General features: G+C 47.9%; 1 protein-coding gene across 4 annotated transcripts in view; it reads right to left on the reverse strand.

Moving 5' to 3' along the window:
- LOC143981455 (NACHT, LRR and PYD domains-containing protein 3-like) overlaps nt 1–9,929 on the reverse strand; it is a 182,835-nt gene extending 172,906 nt beyond the window's left edge. The window contains exon 1 of one of the 4 annotated variants that reach the window (XM_077479317.1): nt 9,842–9,929. The gene's annotated coding sequence lies outside the window, so the exon portion shown is untranslated. Of the gene's footprint in view, nt 1–6,482; nt 6,506–9,841 lie in introns of those variants that run through there. The other 3 variants (XM_077479312.1, XM_077479313.1, XM_077479315.1) reach the window with 3 other exon arrangements.
- Nucleotides 9,930–20,744: the final 10,815 nt, after the last annotated feature.

Below are 20,744 nucleotides of genomic sequence, written 5' to 3' on the forward strand. Positions count from 1 at the left end.
GGTATTGGGATAACCCAGACCCTAGAGACATGAGAGAGACAAACCTAAGGTGATTAGAGCCTTGGGGCTCTTGTATGTTATCATGAGGAAAAAAAAAAGAAAAAACAAAAGAAAACTAGGTAACATCCACATAGTAGACAGTGAGCAACCTAGATAAAAGAAACATACTCAAGGTTAGACTGACCCCCTAGTGTATTCATAAAATAGCCCATTGCAAGGTGGGTATTCAAAATAGTGTTCGCCATCTGATTGTGAGACCACCTGTAGAAGAAGACTTTATTATAACATTCTCAGTTCAGTCTTTACCCCAGAAAACAAAAAGAAAGAAAAAAAAAAGAAGTGCAAAAAAAAGGCAGGAGAAATAAGCATGTTGTGAGTGGGCAACTGTAAGACAATGTGAGTGCAGGCCCAGATGCTAACCAGGTTCCATCTAAGCGATATAGTCTACATTTTGCTCGGAAACCAGAAAAACCTGAATAAGGGCCTTAAAGAACCCCCTGGGGGGGCATACCTTTAGGGGCAAACTTGTTTTACCCATACTTGGATGAGAGTAACGAGCGTTTTCTGGGTGTAGTTTCAAGCTGCAAACAAGGTGTAAGCTGGCTGAGTGAGATCATTGGAAAAGATGATGGTGGGACAGTTGGATCATCAGAGAGACTGCGGAGAGGAGGAACAAAAAGAAAAAAAGGGGGGTCTTGGGGCTTCTACAAGGTAAATGCTTCAGGTAGTTTCAGCGTGCAAGATACGATGGGCTGCGATTTAGGTATCCATGAGATCTGGCCTGTCAATTCGGTCTCGTCTTCTAGGCGGGGAGATGCATGATCTGCTCCCCTTCCATGGTGCGGCGCTGATGGGGACCTTCGTCTGCGGTCTCTGTTTCTCTGCGCTCTGGGAGTCGAGTTATTTGTTACATCGATCCATGTATTGTGAATCTGGAAGGAGTTGTACCAGTCCGGTACCTCTGTCACAGGGAGGTTGAGCGATTCACAGAATGAATGCAAGTCGTCAGGAGTGCGTAGAAGCGCTGTGTGACCTCTCCATGTTGCGGACAAGCAGAATGGAAACTTCCATCTATAGGGAATGCCTCTGGTCCGAAGTTGGTCCAGCAGTGGGCGAAGGGCCCTGCGTTGCTGTAGGGTAATGTTAGAGAGGTCTTGGTACAATTTGATTTCGTGACCGTTGAAAAGCACCCTGTTTTTTTCTCTGGCTTTTTTAAGGATAGCTTCCTTTAGCGGGAAATTTACCAAGCAACAGACAATGTCTCTTGGTGGGTCAGTGTCTCTTCCTCTCGGTCTGAGAGCACGGTGAATTCTTTCAAAGTCAATTGGGGAGTCAGGGGGTCTCTCCAGCAGGTCATTAAAAATGGACGTTGCCGTTTGCATTACAGGGGTTTGGTCTGCTGTCTCGGGGACCCCACGGATTCTGATGTTGTGACGCCTTCCTCTATTGTCGAGGTCTTCAATGTGGCGTTGCATCTCTATAAGGTGACAAAGGTGGTTGTCAGAGGATCTTTGTATTTGCCTCAGGGCATCAGAATGACGAGCTGTGGTTTGTTCAGCTGCTCCAATTCTTGCTGCCATGTGCTGGATGTCAGATTTCAGATCTGTAATGGCTGCTGACAGTGTAGCTTTAATATCTAGAGCTACAGCCTGAAGATCTGCAAGGCTTAGGGCCTGTGTGGCTGGGGCAGCTTGGGGGGATACAGCCTGGGTTAGTGGAGGGAAACTGTCTGTGTTCAGGCCCATCGGACCGTTCGCGCCGCCCGTCGCACCTCCGGAGGTGCCGAGCGGGGAGGATTGCTTAGGCGAGGCCGCGGCTTTGAGGCCTTCCACGTGCGCCGGGCGAAACATCGCCGGTATGCTGGTATGAGGAGACTGACCTGCATCTACAGTCTCCTTGGATCCAGGAGTGTTCCGATCCCCCTTCCCCATGGTCGGATGGCGACGGATTGGCCCAGAAAGATGCGTTTTAGCTCCCTGTTTGCCGGAGGAAAGGGCTCAGGCGTCCATCTCTGTCCCCGGTTAGGCCACGCCCCCCCATTATGCTTTACCTTTGCAGGGAGACAAAGAGGAAGTAACATCCATCAGGGTTTACTTCTTCTTTAACCACTTCAACCCCAGACCAATTTTCAGCCTAAGGACCAGAGGTCTTTTTACAATTTCTCACTGCACCGATTTAACTGGAATTGCGCGGTCATGCAATGTTGTACCTAAACAAAATTTGCGTCATTTTCTTCCCACAAATAGAGCTTTCTTTTGATGGTATTTGATTGCCTCTGCGATTTTTATTTTTTGCAATATAAATGGAAAAAGACCGAAAATTTTGAGAAAAAAAATATATTTTCTACTTTTTGTTATAAGAAAAATCGAATAAACTCAATTTTAGTTATACATTTAGGGCAAAATGAATTCAGCCACATGTCTTTAGTAAAAAAAAAAAGTCAATAAGCGTATATTTATTGGTTTGCGCAAAAGTTATAGCGTCTACAAACTAAGATACATTTTCTGGAATTTACACAGCTTTTAATTTACAACTGCCCATCTCATTTCTTGAGGTGCTAAAATGGCAGGGCAGTACAAACCCCCCCAAATGACCCCATTTTGGAAAGTAGACACCCCAAGGAAATTGCAGAGGGGCATGTTGAGTCCATTGAATATTTTTTCTTGTCCCAAGCGATTGAATAATGACACAAAAAAAAAAAAGTTTACAAAAAGTTGTCACTAAATGATATATTGCTCACACATGCCATAGTTATATGTGGAATTGCACCCCAAAATATATTCTGCTGCTTCTCCTGAGTACGGGGATACAACATATGTGGGACTTTTTGGGAGTCTAGCCGCGTACGGCACCCCGAAATCCAATCACTGCCTTCAGGATTTCTAAGGGTGCAAATTTTTGATTTGACTCCTCACTACCTATCACAGTTTCGAAGGCCATAAAATGCCAAAATAGCACAAACCCCCCCAAATGACCCCATTTTGGAAAGTAGACACCCCAAGCTATTTACTGAGAGGCATGTTGAGTCCATGAAATATTTTATATTTTGCCACAAGTTGCAGGAATATTACAATTTTTTTTTTTTTGCACAAAGTTGTCACTAAATGATATATTGCTCACACATGCTATGGGCATAAGTCAAATTACACCCCAAAATAAATTCTGCTGCTTCTCCTGAGTATGGGGATACCACATGTGGGGGACTTTTTGGGAGCCTAGCCACGTACGGGACCCCGAAAACCAAGCACTGCCATCCGGATTTAAATATAAAACTCTACAAAAAAAACTGTTAGCGATGGCAGGGATCAGGCCTGACTCTGCGATCGCTGCGGTTATGTGTTTAGTGTTTTGTAAGTGACAGTGATCGATCGATACTGCACTTGGGAGGGCTGGGCGGAGGGGCAAAACACAGGTGCCAGCAGGTATCTGGGCTGATCCCGCTAACAATGTGTTTTTTTGGAACCTAAACTGCTGGGGACGCTAGTATAGATCTGATCAGATCAGATATTGATCTGTTCAGATTCTATACCACTACGGGAGGTGTATGCTTTGCGCGTGGGTGTTAGCAGTACTGGCACTAACCTAGCGCTGCCTGGGGCGACGCAGACCCTGACCCTAAAACCTAATTGATATCACCTGCTGGGTGATCAGGGGGTTAAACCTTTATTGGGTAATAAATGGTGGGTGCCCTGATGCTATAAAAAGCAAACTAACCAAAGTCACCCGTAACACTTATACGGTTATCGCTGGTGAAAGGGTTAACTAGGGGCAATCATGGGGTTAAAACCATTATTGGGTAGTATATGGGGGTACCTAGCGATATAAAAACCTGGCGGTGAACCCAAAAAAATAACTAGCTACCTAGCGACACTAATGCAGCGATCAGAAAAATGATCGCTTAGTGACACTGGCAAAAGGGGGTGAAAGGGTTAACTAGGGGCAATCAGGGGGTTAAAACCATTATTGGGTAGTATATCGGGGTACCTAGCGCTATAAAAACCTGTCGGTGAACCTAAAAAAATAACTAGCTACTTAGGCCCACCAGTGACACTAATGCAGCGATCAGAAAAATGACCGCTTAGTGACACTGGCAAAAGGGGGTGAAAGGGTTAACTCTAGGGGCAATCAGGGGGTTAAACCTTTATTGGGGGGTGGTAGGGGGCTACCCTGGACCTAACACTAACTGCCCTGACAGTTTTTACTTTTACAACTGACACTGAATGCAGTGATCAGTAAATAAATGATCACTGCAATCAGTGACACTGTAACTGGGGGGGAATCGGGGGGGCAATTGGGGGGAGGTGATCGGGGGGTTTGTGTACCTATGTGTGCCTATGTGTTAGTGTAGTGTTGGTGCACACTTACTTTCACTTCTCCTCGTAGTCCGGTCAATAAGATCGCCCTGAGGAGAATGACATCACTTCCTCCCTGCCTGTGTTTACTATACACAGCGGGAGGAAGCTTCTCATTCGCCAGGAGCGATCGAGAGGCGATGGCCAGAAACCAAGGCCATCCCCTCATCCCGGATCGCTCCTGCAGCGAAACGGAATGCCGCATCCAGCGGGAGGGGGTCCGATCGGACCCCCCACCCGCTGGAAGGCAAGCACGTATATGTACGTGCTTGTGCCTGTACATGCCATTGTGATGACGTACAATGGCATGCGGTGGTCCTTAAGTGGTTAAGGGGGGCACAAGAGTCACCTGATTTGTCAAGCACTTGGTGACTTTGGAACTCACAGCAAGATAGCAAATTATTTCTATGGGATGATTTATGGTAAAATGTATATCAGTTTATTGATGGACTATTATTTATAGGTCTGTTTACACCGGAATACCAGCATTGTGTTTACATCGTTCACTGCTCACTTTTTCATTTATTTACACAACTTGTTTTTTTGATATTTTTGGTGTCCTCCTTTATTTCACAGGTGGAGTTTAGCTCTTCATGCCGGTTATTAAGTAATAATTAACTGTATTGATATGTGAAGAGAGGTTTCTGGATTGCGTTCCATTTGCACATTGATATATGTCAGAGTTTGGTGGTATATATACTTATAAGATGATCACATACGAGAGCACTAGATTGTTGGGTAGTGCACTATGGTCTCAACCAGGGGTCAAGTCCTGGGAAAAAAAGTGTGGGAACTCCCACCCAAGATCCCCTCCCCCCACCAAAAAAAATAAAAAATGATACGCTCATATGCACAAACGCTTCAAAGGTGGTATTTTTCACCCAATCTTCGTATTGTGTATGAAGCTTAACTGTTAGTACATAAAAAAAAAACAATTCACAATAAACATAAATGCTGTAATTCTCTGAATAATCAGCATTCATTCCATTGTGCTTCCATGTAAATGTGAACATCATGTTCTGATCTTTATTGGGGATGTTATTTTGTATATAGAGTGTTTATGTGGTGAGTTTACACTTTTCATTGAACAGAGTTTGGATAACACAGGGTTAAATGGAAAGGTGATAAATGAAGTGCACATTATCTGGACAGAATGCTTGGGGAGATAGTGATGTGTTCCTGCTTAGGAGATGTATGTTAGCTTGGGGGGGCTGCAAACTCTGCAGGGGCTCCAACACACACTCGCTGCTATTCCAACCCTTCACATATTTCCACATAAACTTCCCTCCTGGCATTAAACTTTGCCAGGTATTGTGCTCAGCTTACCACCCCAAACTGATGTTCCTCCCTCAGCTCACCTCTCTCCCTGCATGTCCTGTGAGCAGAATAGCTGTGCTCCTGCTCTGGATTCTCTCATCATATGGCACTGGAGATAGAGGAGGAGGGGGGATTCAGCAGGACACACAGAGTAAGTATGCAGGAGACTGGGGGGGGGGAGGAGACAGAAAATCAGGAGGGGCCGGCGGGGAGGAGCGCATCATGAGAGGTCTGACTAAATACAATCTCTTAGCAGCAGGGACCTGATCTACCCATCAGCTAGCTGTGATTGACAGGTAGATCGAAGAGGAAGCTGTCATGGGGCCCCCTACTGGCAATGCCTGAATGGTCAGATGTGCGGCACTTACTATTGCGAGCTGTGTCGGCGGCTGCTGGTGTAGCACCTCCCACACACCTCGCATACTTCAAAGTCTTGCAGGACACGGCTGCTAATGGGAACTGAGTTCCTGTTGTGGAAAAAGTACAGGAACTCCGTTCCCGTGAGTTCCCACAGGAATTGAGCCCTGGTCTCAACGCTGAGGGATTGAGATCCCCCTCTCTTCTCTAGGGTAGCGCCGTGTACCCCCTTTAATTTTTTCCAATTTGTCATAGCCCCTTATGGGGGTCTATTAGAGGGCAGCAAACCTTGTTATATCCTGAGAGCGGAGCTTCTCCTAGAACTTTTATAGATCTTCTGCTGCTTTTCCTCTGTATCTGAGATGAATGTTAACGAAGCCAAAACTCTCTGAGCCACGTTCCCCCGATATACAATTAATATCCGCACATGATTACTGTGCATGACTGGGAACCTACCTGTACTAATGTTGAAGTTAAATATAATTTAACGACTTCAGCCCCGGACCTTGTTGCTGGCCAATTACCAGAGCGCTTTTTGCGATTCGGCACTGTGTCGCTTCAACTGACAATTGCGCGGTCGTGCGACGTGGCTCCCAAACAAAACTGACATCCTTTTTCCCCCACAAATAGAGATTTCTTTTGGTGGTATTTGATCACCTCTGCGTTTTTTTTTGCACTATAAACAAAAATAGAGCGACAATTTTGAAAAAAACACATTATTTTTTTACTTTTTGTTATAATAAGGCCGTGTACACACGTGGCAGACTGTCTGGCCAACTAAGTCCGTCAGACAATCCGACAGACAGTCCGTCCTACTTTCGAATGAACGTACTTGCCCACACACGGCACTTTTTGAGCGGACTAATACGGCAGACTAAGTTCGCCATACTATCCGCCCTACTTTTGAAATGAACGGACTCGCCCACACACGCGGAGGAAAGTCCGCTCATTTCGAGCGCGAAGGAGACGTCGCTGACCCGCCGCCTGGAATGGACTTAAAGGGGAACCCCAACGCCGAAAAAAATCGGCGCGGGGGTCCCCCCAAAGTCCACAACAGACCCTTGTCCGAGCACGCTACCCGGCCGGCCAGGAAAGGGGGGCAAGCGAGCGCCCCCCCCCCCCCTCCTGAGCCGTACCAGGCCGCGTGCCCTCAACATGGGGGGTGCCTTGGGGAAGGGGGGGGCCGCGCGGCCCCCCCACCCCAAAGCACCTTGTCCCCATGTTGATGAGGACAAGGGCCTCTTCCCGACAACCCTGGCCGTTGGTTGTCGGGGTCTGCGGGCGGGGGGCTTATCGGAATCCGGGAGCCCCCTTTAATAGGGGGGCCCCCGGATACCGGCCCCCCACCCTATGTGAATGAGTATGGGGTACAATGTACCCCTACCCATTCACCTGTAAAATAAAAGTACCAAAAAAAAAAAAACAACACACGAGATAAAATATTTTATTGCACAGCTCCGGGAGTCTTCCGTCTTCGGGGGTCTTCTCGCCGGACTCCTCCGCTATCTTCTTGTAGCTCTTTTGCTAGCGGAGGAGTCCGGCTTTCTTCCTCGCCGCCGGCCTCTTCTCCCGACTTCGGGGGTCTTATCCCCCTCTTCGGTTCTTCTGCCGGGCCACCGCGCCTTCTTATAGCTCTTTTGCAGGCGGTGGCCCGGTCTTCTGTCGTCGCCGTCGCCGCCGCCTTCCATTCTTCTTCTTCTTCTTCTTCCTCTTCTTCTTCTCCAGGAGATGTTGCCTCGACGATCTCTCCGGCCACAATGCCAGGGCCGCGCTGGGCGGCCACTTATATAGGGACAATGGGGCGGTGTCACATGGCTTTATGTCACATGGGTTGGTCACATGGTGACCCCGCCCCCTTACGATGTCATAGTCCCCATGTGACATCAACCCATGTGACCAACCCATGTGACAAAGCCATGTGACACCGTCCCATTGTCCCTATATAAGTGGCAGCGGAGCACGGCCCTGGCATTGTGGGCGGAGAGATCGTCGAGGCAACATCTCCTGGAGAAGAAGAAGAGAAAGAAGATGAAGAAGAACGGAAGGCGGCGGCGACGGCGGCGACAGAAGACCGGGCCACCGCCTGCAAAAGAGCTATAAGAAGGCGCGGTGGCCAGGCAGAAGAACCGAAGAGGGGGACAAGACCCCCAAAGTCGGGAGAAGAGGCCGGCGGCGAGGAAGAAAGCCCGACTCCTCCGCTAGCAAAAGAGCTACAAGAAGATAGCGGAGGAGTCCGGCGAGAAGACCCCCAAATTATTAAAGGGGGCTCCTGGATTCCGATAAGCCCCCCGCCCGCAGACCCCGACAACCAACGGCCAGGGTTGTCGGGAAGAAGCCCTTGTCCTCATCAACATGGGGACAAGGTGCTTTGGGGTGGGGGGCCCCCCCTTCCCCAAGGCACCCCCCATGTTGAGGGCACGCGGCCTGGTACGGCTCAGGAGGGGGGGGCGCTCGCTCGCTCCCCTTTCCTGGCCGGCCGGGTAGCGTGCTCGGACAAGGGTCTGTTGTGGACTTTGGGGGAACCCCCACGCCGATTTTTTTCGGCGTTGGGGCTCCCCTTTAAGTTTATACCAGGCGGCGGGGCCAGCGACGTCTCCGTCGCGGGCCCCGCCTACCTGAATACCTGCTCGAAACGAGCGGACTTTTCTCCGGGCGGGAAAAGTCCGCTCATTTCAAAAGTAGGGTGGACTGACACACACACGGGCGGATTGTCCGCCGAAATGCGAGTCCAGCGGACAGTCTTTCCAACATTCCGAAAGACTTAGTCCGCCAGACTATCCGCTGAAAAAGTCTGCTCAAGCCCACACACGAGCGGACTGTCCACTGAAATGTGTTTCAGCGGACTAAGTTGGACAGACAGTCCACCCGTGTGTACGCGGCCTAAATATACCTCAGTTTAGGCCGATACGTATTCTTCTACATATTTTTGGTAACAAAAAAATCACAATAAGCGATTATTGATTGGTTTGCGCAAAAGTTAGCGTCTACAAAATAGGGCAGTGTTTCTCAACTCCAGTCCTCAAGGCGCCCCAACAGGTCATGTTTTCAGGATTTCCCTCAGATAAAAGGGCTGTGGTAATTACTAAGGCAGTGAAACCCTGAAATAGGGGATAGTTTTATGGCATTTTTATTAATATTTTTTTTTACTAGTAATGGCGGCAATCTGCGATATTTATTGTGACTGCGACATTATGGCGGACACATCGGACACTTTTGACACATTTTTGGGACCATTGTCATTTATACATTGATTGGTGCTATAAAATTGTATTGATTACTGTTACAATTACACTGGCAGTGAAGGGGTTAACCATTAGGGGCTAGGGAGGGGTTAAGTGTGTCCGGGGGAGTGATTCTAACTGTTAGGGGGGATGGGCTATGAACGACACTGCACAGATCATAGCTCCCGATCACAGGGAACAGCGATCAGTGACACGGTCACTAGGCAGAGTGGGGGGGAAGCTTGTTTACATCGGCATCTCCCCATTCTTCAGCTCCGTGAGATGATCGCAGGTATCCCCGTGGCACTTACATGACCACACAGCGTCAAATTCAAAGGGATGTACCTGTACACTCATTTGCCCAGCCGCACCATTCTGCCGATGTGAATTTACATGCGTTGGTCGGCAAGGGGTTAAATGTTTAAAAAAAAGAAGGAAATAATGTGGTTCAATCATCCTGACACCATAACAACCATGGTGCCGGGATGATTGGAGCACCAACACCAGGTGTTTGGAGTATCTTTATCTGCTGATTGATAAACTTTCTGGAATACATATTTCTATTGTGGTGTAGGAGATACAAGAAATTCTTACCTCTGTGACACGCTCAGACGGATCTCGCAATGTTTCACTTCCTTATACAGTCTCTTGTATATACTCTCCCATCCCCCATATCAGGAAATCCTGTGTTTCCTGAGCTCTCCGAGAGGGATGTGTACAAAGCGGAGGAATAACCTCGCCCTCTCATCTCCTATCACGACTTGTTTACAACAATCAGATCCAACCAAATGTTTTTTTGTTTTTTTTAATGCAGTACAAATCCATATACAAAAAAAAGTTTGTGTATTTCAATAAACCTCATTCATACCATTGTGTTGTCTTTATGTGCGTTTATAAAAAGTACAGCTTGCTGCATTTTGTGTGATTCCATCAAAACAATCAAATCCACAAACAATTGAATAGCCTTAATGTCTCATCCCATCAATTTTGATAGGATTTGATCAAACTGAGTCAATCGGTCAGGGTGGAATATTATAATTTCCAATTAGTCAGCAGCACTGAGAAACACTATATTACCAAAAGTATTAGGACACCTGCCTTTATACACATATAAACATTAACCACTTGACCACCGGGCACTTAAACATCCTTAATAACCAGACCAATTTTCAGCTTTCGGTGCTCTAACATTTTGAATGACAATTACTCAGTCATGCAACACTGGACCTATATGACATTTTTGTCCTTTTTTTTTACACAAATAGAGCTTTCTTTTGGTGGTATTTAATCACCGCTGGGTTTTTTATTTTTTGTGCTATAAAAGAAAAAATACAGAAAATTCTGTAAAAAAATGAATTTTATTTTGTTTATGTTATCAAATATAGCAGATTAGTAATTTTTCTTCATAAATTTTGGCCAAAATTTATACTACTACATATCTTTGGTAAAAATAAGTAAAAATTGGTGGATATTATTTGGTCTCTGTGAAAGTTATAGAGTCCACAAGCTATGGTGCCAATATCTGAAAATTGATCACACCTGAAGGACTGACAGCCTATTTCAATTCTTGAGACCCTAACATGCCAGAAAAGTACAAATACCCCCCAAATTACCCCTTTTTGGAAAGAAGACATTCCAAGGTATTTAGTAAGAGGCATGATGAGTTTTTTGAAGTTGTAATTTTTTCCCACAATTCTTTGCAACATCAAGATTTTTTTCCTTTTTTTTCACAAAATTGTCATATTATCAGTTTATTTCTCACACACAGCATATGCAGACCACAAATTACACCCCAAAACACATTCTGCTATTACTCCCGAGTACGGCGATACCACATGTGTGAGACTTTTACACAGTGTGGCCACATACAGAGGCCCAACATGCAGGGAGCGCCATCAGGCATTCTGGAGCACCCAGGACAATTCTGACATTTCTCTCCTACATGTAAAAATCATCATTTATTTGCTAGAAAATTGCATAGAACCCCAAAACATTATATATTCTTTTTTAGCAAAGACCCTGGAGAGTACAATGGTGGTCGTTGCAACTTTTTATCTCGCACAGTATTTGTGCAGCAATTTTTCAAACGTTTTTTTGGGCGTAAAAAAAACAAAACAGTAAAGTTAACCCAATGTTTTTGCATAATGTGAAAGATGAAGTTACGCTGAGTAAATCGATACCTAACATGTCACTCTTCAAAATTGCACATGCTCGTGGAATGGCGTCAAATGTCGCTACTTAAAAATCCCCATAGGCGACGCTTTACATTTTTTTTTTACTGGTTACATGTTTTGAGTTACAGAGGAGGTCTAGTGCCAGAATTATTGCTCTCACTCCAACGTTCGCAGCAATACCTCACATGTGTAGTTTGAACACCGTTTTTATATGTGGGCGGGACTTACATATGCGTTTGCTTCTGCATGCGAGCACATGGGGACAGGGGCGCTTTAAATGTATTTTTATATTGTTCATTTTACTTTATTTTATTTAGAAAAAAATTTTTCCCCAAAAATATATTTTTTTGTATCACTTTTATTCCTATTACAAGGAATGTAAACATCACTTGTAATAGGAATATAGCATGACAGGTCCTCTTTACAGTGAGATATGGGGTCAATAAGACCCCATATCTCACCTCTAGGCTGGACAGCCTGAAACAAAAAAAAAGAAAAACAAAAAAAAAAAAAGATTCTGGCTTTGATCGTATTGGCTAGTCGGTAGAAGCACCGGAGGGCGGCTGGAGGGGGGCGTCCCCTCTCACCTCCTGTAAGAATGATCAAGCAGTGGAACAGCCGCTATGATTGTTCTTATGGTGTAGGGAATCGCCGGCTGAAAAAGCTGATATCTGAATGATGCCTGTAGCCACACCCATCATTCAGATATCCCCGCACAAAGTCAAGGACATCATATGACGGCTGGCTGGGTATTGCAGGGTATTACAGAGTATGGCTGGGTATTGCAGGGTATCTCTGAGTATGGCTGGGTATTGCAGGGCAACTCCGAGTATGGCTGGGTATTGCAGGGTATCTCCGAGTATGGCTGGGTATTGCAGGGTATCTCCGAGTATGGCTGGGTATGGCAATTTATGGCAGAGTATTGGCAGGGTATTGCAGAGTATTGGCAGGGTACTGAAGAGTATTGGTGGGTTATTGCAGAGTATTGGCGGGCAGAGTATTGGCGGGTATTGCAGAGTATTGGCAGGTAGTGCAGAGTATTGGCGGGTATCCTATGGATGATTGATATTCAAGGTTTTACTTGGTCCCATTGAGCTCATATGTACATGAGGATATCCATTGGTGAAGATGCTAAGAAATTTGGTGCATGGCACAGAGACCCGAGGCCGGGTATTAAGCCACAGGCACATCTGGTCTCCCGTAATAGGGGATCATTCACAGCTGGTAAGCGGCAGTGCCTGCAGAGGTGGAGACACTATCCTATCTATTTCCTCACTTCTTATGGAGTGTTTTGCTTGTGTGTCACCGTAGCTGAACACACTGATGTACTATTCACACTTCTATGGACTATTGATTGATTGATTTGAGGAGAAGGCCTGGCTCAGAGTCTCCACTCTAATTCATCCCAAAGGTGTTCTATCGGGTTGAAGTTAGGACTCTGTGCAGGCCAGTCAGGTTCATCTACTCAAAACTTGTTCATCCACGTCTTTATGGACCTTGCATTGTGCAATGGTCAAAATAATTTGGTGGAGGGGGATTATGATGTGCACTGGGGGCTGGTGTTTTTTTGGGGGGCAAACGACCACCCCCTCTGGTTCAGCTGGTGGCTCCACTACCCCCACTGCTCCCAATCGGTTGGGTCACCCTCCCCCCAGGATTCTTCTCCCTCCTCCTCCTATGCATCCAAAAAGATCCCTTTCAGCCAACTGGGTGACGGGCCTCAGGACCCACTTCCAGATTGGCTGGGAGGAGGATCAGTGTTAGAATAGTGAATATTCGCTATTGTCAAACAAATGGGTGGGCTTGGAGCACAGTGCTCTGCACCCTGAGCCCATCCTATTTTACAGCCTATTAGAGCCTTTCCAAACCCATTGCGTCAGGTGTCCTGCATGTAGATTAGGGGGTTGGGCATATGGATAGGGGGTAGCACCTGTGCACCCCTAATGATCAGACTGCCACTGATGGTGTGGGGTTGTTTTTCAGGGGTTGGGCTTGGCCCCTCTGGGTTAGACTTGGCCCCTCAGGGGTTGGGCTTGGCCCCTTAGTTCCAGTGAAGGGAACTTCTTAACAAAGAATGCAACAAGAAATGTAAGGGTGCAATAAGGGCGTCTAAGATAGAACACAAAAGACACATAGCAGAGGAGAGCAAAGAAAATCCCAAGAAATTCTTTAAGTATATAAACAGTAAAAAAGGGAGGACAGGCCATATTGGCCCCATAAAGAATGAGGAAGGACATCTGGTTACAAAAGATGGAGATCTGGCAAAGGTATTGAATTTATTCTTCACAAGGGAATCGGGGGGCTTCAATAACCAACACTGCAGTGTTTATCCTCATGACACATCACAGGACGCTCCTCCATGGTTAACAGAGGACAGAATTAGAAATAGACTTGGGAAACTTACCATTAATAAATCACCAGGACCAGATGGCTTGCACCCGAGGGTCCTTAGGGAACTCGGTCAAGTAATTGCCAGACCATTGTTCCTAATTTTTTACTGACTGGAATGGTACCAGCTGTTTGGAGAAAAGCGAATGAAGCACCAATATTTCAAAAATGGCCAAGATACATGCCTGGGAATTACAGACCAGTTAGTCTAACGTCAATAGTATGCAAGCTCTTGGAGGGGATGATAAGGGACTATATACATGATTTTAGTAATGAAAACAGTATCATTAGCAGTAATCGGCATGGATTCATGAAGAATCGTTCTTGCCAATAGTGATGGCCGAACGGTTCGCCCGGCGGTCGTTTCGCGGCGAATTTCCGACTTTCGCCGTCCGCGGGTTCGAACGCCTTTTTCCGTCGTTCGCCCCGGCGGACTTACGTGTTTAATGTATACAAGAACTTTAACCTTTCGTGACACGTTTATCATGTGTTACAGGACAACCAATTGAGACATGACAGCTCATGGACACTTGGACATTCCCCCTAACCTATAAATACACCCGATCCGGTGGCCATTTTACATTCTTTCTTCTGTCACTGTAGGGAAAGGATCCTGTGTGGAGTAGGGACAGAGAAAACGCTAGCTATTTGGTACACAAAAGTTCTTTTCAGGACTGGTATAGGTGTTAGGTCAGCAGCCTGAGTTTCTTTTGTCAGTTTAGATAAAGGGACAGAGCGCTGTATGCTGCTATTTTAGGGACAGCTCAGCCAGATTAGTCTTTCTTCATCATCATCATCATCATCATCATTAGCTGTTACTATCAGGTCCACAAAAGAGCTGTTCCAGCTAATCGTTCCAGCCTACTCTTTTTTGCCAATTTGTATAGGGACAGGCAGGAAGCAGTGTGTCAGGCAGTGAGGATAATTTTAAAGACTTGCTGTTACTATTAGTTCCACAAAGGTTCTTTTCAGGACTGGTATCAGTGGTACGGTAATAGGCTTGTACACGTATAATATTCTTTCTTCCAAATATAGAAAGAATATTATACTTGACTGCTGCCCTTCTGCTGCAGTCTGCTAATCATTCACAACTCACTTGTTCCACAAAGCTCTTTATCAGGACTGGTAACTTGGTCTGTCTAGGGTGCTACGGTACATAGGCTTGGGTGCGGTACAGTCTGCTGTTCTGTAAGGACCGCTATCGGTCCACAATACATAGGGTTGCCGTGCACTACTGCTGACCGCTGCCCTATACTGCAGCAGTCCTTCATTGGTATAGGGACTGACGTACAGTCTGCTAATCACTAACACACAACCTGCTTGGTCCACAAAAGTTCTTATAAGGACTGGTAACTTGGTATAGGGTGCTACGGTACATAGGCCTGAGTGCGTTACAGTCTGCTGTTCTGTAAGGACCGCTATCGGTCCACAATACATAGGGTTGCCGTGCACTACTGCTGACCGCTGCCCTATACTGCAGCAGTCCTTCAGCGGTATAGGGACTGACGCACAGTCTGCTAAACACTAACACACAACCTGCTTGGTCCACAAAAGTTTTTATAAGGACTGGTAACTTGGTATAGGGTGCTACGGTACATAGGCCTGAGTGCAGTACAGTCTGCTGTTCTGTAAGGACCGCTATCGGTCCACAATACATAGGGTTGCCGTGCACTACTGCTGACCGCTGCCCTATACTGCAGCAGTCCTTCATTGGTATAGGGACTGACGTACAGTCTGCTAATCACTAACACACAACCTGCTTGGTCCACAAAAGTTCTTATAAGGACTGGTAACTTGGTATAGGGTGCTACGGTACATAGGCCTGAGTGCGTTACAGTCTGCTGTTCTGTAAGGACCGCTATCGGTCCACAATACATAGGGTTGACGTGCACCACTGCTGACCGCTGCCCTATACTGCAGCAGTCCTTCATTGGTATAGGGACTGACGTACAGTCTGCTAATCACTAACACACAACCTGCTTGGTCCACAAAAGTTCTTATAAGGACTGGTAACTTGGTATAGGGTGCTACGGTACATAGGCCTGAGTGCGTTACAGTCTGCTGTTCTGTAAGGACCGCTATCGGTCCACAATACATAGGGTTGCCGTGCACTACTGCTGACCGCTGCCCTATACTGCAGCAGTCCTTCAGCGGTATAGGGACTGACGCACAGTCTGCTAAACACTAACACACAACCTGCTTGGTCCACAAAAGTTCTTATAAGGACTGGTAACTTGGTATAGGGTGCTACGGTACATAGGCCTGAGTGCAGTACAGTCTGCTGTTCTGTAAGGACCGCTATCGGTCCACAATACATAGGGTTGCCGTGCACTACTGCTGACCGCTGCCCTATACTGCAGCAGTCCTTCATTGGTATAGGGACTGACGTACAGTCTGCTAATCACTAACACACAACCTGCTTGTTCCACAAAAGTTCTTATAAGGACTGGTAACTTGGTATAGGGTGCTACGGTACATAGGCTTGAGTGCGGTACAGTCTGCTGTTCTGTAAGGACCGCTATCGGTCCACAATAGATAGGGTTGACGTGCACCACTGCTGACCGCTGCCCTATACTGCAGCAGTCCTTCAGCGGTATAGGGACTGACGTACAGTCTGCTAAACACTAATACACAACCTGCTTGGTCCACAAAAGTTCTTATAAGGACTGGTAACTTGGTATAGGGTGCTACGGTACATAGGCTTGAGTGCGGTACAGTCTGCTGTTCTGTAAGGACCGCTATCGGTCCACAATAGATAGGGTTGACGTGCACCACTGCTGACCGCTGCCCTATACTGCAGCAGTCCTTCAGCGGTATAGGGACTGACGTACAGTCTGCTAAACACTAATACACAACCTGCTTGGTCCACAAAAGTTCTTATAAGGACTGGTAACTTGGTATAGGGTGCTACGGTACATAGGCTTGAGTGCGGTACAGTCTGCTGTTCTGTAAGGACCGCTATAGGTCCACAATAGATAGGGTTGACGTGCACCACTGCTGACCGCTCACCTATACTGCAGCAGTCCTTCAGCGGTATAGGGACTAAGAGTTTTGTCACAGGGTCATTTAAAAAATGACATGCAGAGGAAGAGGCAGGCCCTTCCGCAGGGGTGGTAGGGGTAGGGCAGGAGCAACAGGCTTGAGCCAAAGTGGGAAGTTGCAGAAGGTGCGTTCAATTACTTTAAAGGATGCACCAGACTTGGTTGAGTGGCTCGCTCAGCCTTACTCTTCTGCACCCTCCTCATCCTCTCGATCTGCACCCTCTTCTTCACTCTCTGCTATGTGCACCCCCAAAGACACTACCACCAACAACACGACCACCACCACCACCACCACATACCTTCCGCTTGAGTCACTGGAATTATTTTCCGATCCATATCAAGAGGACATTTCTGATGCGCAGCCACTCTTGGTATTGGATCAGGAAGAGGAGGTAGCAACAAGCGCTACTCAGCAGTCTGACGCCAGTACCCAGATCAGCCCAAGGAGGAGGTTGGTCCCCGGTGTTGCTGCCTACTCTACTTATAGCGGTGGGGAAGGTGACGTTGATGATGACGTGTCTAGTGATGTCACGTGGGTGCCCACAAGAGAGGAAGAGGAGGGGAGTTCAGAGGGAGATATGGACCAGCAGATAGGGAGGAGAAGCAGCAATGACTTACATTGCACAGCAGGGACAAAGCAGACTGCAAATGTATCAGGAGCGAGTCATCGACCATGTACGGTCACATCTGGCGCTCCCAGGACACCGGCACATGGCTCCGCAGTGTGGGCTTTTTTTAACGTGTCCGCTGCTGACAATAGCGTTGCCATCTGCAATCTTTGCAGTCAACGCGTTAGTCGCGGTAAGCCCAATACTCACCTAGGGACGACCGCCTTAAGAAGGCACATGAGCAGCCATCACCGAGCCCAGTGGGAGCAACGGAACACACAAAGCCACACTGCAGGCTCTCACCGTCCAGCCTCGTCTTCTACTTCTCCTTCTCCTCTCTCCTCACAATTGTCCTCCACTCCACCTTCCATCACGCCAAGCTCACATTTTTCTGCAAAAAGGCAGGCTTCCGTGGGCCTAATGTTTGAGCGTAAAAAAATGATGACGCCGGATAACCCTCTTGCCCAACGGTTGGCGGCTGGCTTGTCAGAACTCATAGCCCGCCAACTACTGCCATATAAACTGGTGGACTCGGAGGCCTTTCGCAAATTTGTGGCCATTGGAACACCACAATGGAAGGTCCCAGGAAGGAAGTATTTCTCAGAGAAGGGCATCCCAGAGCTATATGGCCATGTTCAGCGGCAAGTGAATGTATCTCTGGCACACAGTGTCGGTGCCAAGATACATCTGACCACAGACACGTGGTCTAGCAAACACGGGCAGGGAAGGTATATCAGTTTTACTGCCCACTGGGTGAACCTTCTGACGGCCGTCAAGCATGTAACCCGTGGCACCCGTGTAGATTTGGTTTTACCGCCACGGATTGCATGCAGGCCTGACTCTTCTTCTCCTCCTCCTACTCCATCCTCCTCCCTCTCCTCCTCAGCTGCCTCCTCCTTTTCCGCTGCTAGCGTCTCTTCCACTGCACCGCCCAAGCTCCCCAGAACCTATTCCACATGCCAGGTGAGACGTTGCCATGCCGTGCTGCGTCTGTTGTGCCTGGAAGCAAAGAGCCACACTGGCCCGGCACTCCTTTCAGCTTTGCGTTCACAGGCAGATGAGTGGCTAACACCGCTCAATTTGACAGTTGGTAAAGTGGTGTGTGACAACGGTGCCAATCTGCTTAGCGCATTGAAACAGGGCAAAATCACGCACGTGCCGTGCATGGCACACGTCTTAAACTTGGTCGTGCAGCGATTCCTTGTCAAATACCCTGGGGTCCAGGACATCTTGCGGCAGGCAAGGAAAATCTCGGCCCATTTCAGAAGATCTTACACGGCCATGGCTCGCCTTGCTGACATTCAGCGGCGACACCATCTGCCGGTCAGACGTCTTATTTGCGATTGCCCGACGCGATGGAACTCAACCTTCTATATGCTTGATAGGCTGCTCCAGCAGAAACGTGCAGTTAACGTCTACCTGTATGAACTCTGCGAAAGAAACGGTTCTGGGGAGCTGGGTTTTTTTTCACCGCGCCAGTGGCTGCTCATGCGCGACACATGCAGACTTCTGCGGCCATTTGAGGAGATCACCAAACTGGTCAGTCGCAGCCATGGCGCCATCAGTGACATGGTACCTTATGCCTTCTTTCTGGAGCGTGCATTGCGTCGTGTCATTGATCAGGCTGTGGAGGAGCAGGAGCGGGAAGATGAGGAAGTCGCAATGCTGGATGAATTCCCAGGGGGGGCTACTCTATCTGAGACAAGTCAACAACAGGAGTCTGATGAGGAGTCAGAGGAGGATGGTGCCGGGGCGGATGAGCAGGAGCAAGAAGAGCATGCTTTAAACCTTTCTGGGATCCCTGTTGTGCGAGGATGGGGAGAGGAGAATGAAGAGGACGACATTATCCTGGATGATGAGCAGGAGCCAGGCCACCACACCGCTTCCACTTTAGTGCAAATGGGGGCCTTCATGCTCCAGTGTTTTAATAGGGACCCCCGTATAAAAAGCATGAGGGTCAAGGACCAGTACTGGGTGGCAACGTACTTAGACCCCCGGTACAAACACAAAATGGCGGAAATGTTACCGCCGTCGCAGAGGGCTGTCAGAATGCAGCACTTCCAGGCCTTGCTTCGAGAAATGCTGCATTCTGCTTTTGCGTGCGCTGGCAGAGGAGCAATTCCCACTCCCAGAGAAGGATTTGCGGGTACCAATCCAACAGCGCCTGCAAGAAGAGGCCGGTTTGAAGATGTGTTGGTGACTTCGGATATGAGGTCATTCTTTCAGCCGACCCATCGACAGGTGTCATCCGGATCCAGCATCAGGGAACGCCTAGACCGTCAGGTGTCCGACTACATTGGGTTAACGGCCGATGTGGACGCTCTGAGGAGTGATGAACCCCTAGACTACTGGGTGGGCAGGCTTGACCTCTGGCCAGAGCTTGCCCAATTTGCAATCGAACTGTTGGCTTGCCCCTCATCCAGTGTCCTGTCCGAAAGGACGTTCAGCGCAGCAGGGGGGATTGTGACCGATAAGCGTACTCGCCTAGCTCACCACAGTGTTAACTACCTCACATTTCTAAAAATGAATGAGGCATGGATCTCGGAGGAATTCAACACATGTGATCAGTAGACCATGTATATGTCTATAAACAATTTTTGGAATCAAGCACACAGACCTTCTTAATTCATTTGGCTCACTTCCCTGACCCAAAAAAGCACACCGTACTATATGCCCCTACCCTCCTCTTTGAAGAGGTTGAGCGGTGTCATATTTCTACTGGGGCTGCTTATTATGAGGGGTTCCCACCATCCCTGTGCTGTGCTGACTTCCTCCTGGGTGTTCTTATTATGAGGGGCTCCCACCATCCCTGTGCTGTGCTGACTTCCTCCTGGGGGTTCTTATTATGAGGGGATCACACCATCCCTGTGCTGTGCTGACTTCCTCCTGGGGCTGCTTACGGTGCTGCTGTCAGCGCTGTATGTCACGGAGCTGCTGTCAGCGCTGTATGTCACGGAGCTGCTGTCAGCGCTGTATGTCACGGAGCTGCTGTCAGCGCTGTATGTCACGGAGCTGCTGTCAGCGCTGTATGTCACGGAGCTGCTGTCAGCGCTGTATGTCACGGAGCTGCTGTCAGCGCTGTATGTCACGGAGCTGCTGTCAGCGCTGTATGTCACGGAGCTGCTGTCAGCGCTGTATGTCACGGAGCTGCTGTCAGCGCTGTATGTCACGGAGCTGCTGTCAGCGCTGTATGTCACGGAGCTGCTGTCAGCGCTGTATGTCACGGTGCTGCTGTCAGCGCTGTATGTCACGGAGCTGCTGTCAGCGCTGTATGTCACGGAGCTGC

Source organism: Lithobates pipiens, unplaced genomic scaffold, assembly GCF_037356315.1.
Source record: "Lithobates pipiens isolate NorthernLeopardFrog02 unplaced genomic scaffold, aLitPip1_a1.2 Scaffold_157, whole genome shotgun sequence".
NCBI classification, from domain to species: domain Eukaryota; kingdom Metazoa; phylum Chordata; class Amphibia; order Anura; family Ranidae; genus Lithobates; species Lithobates pipiens.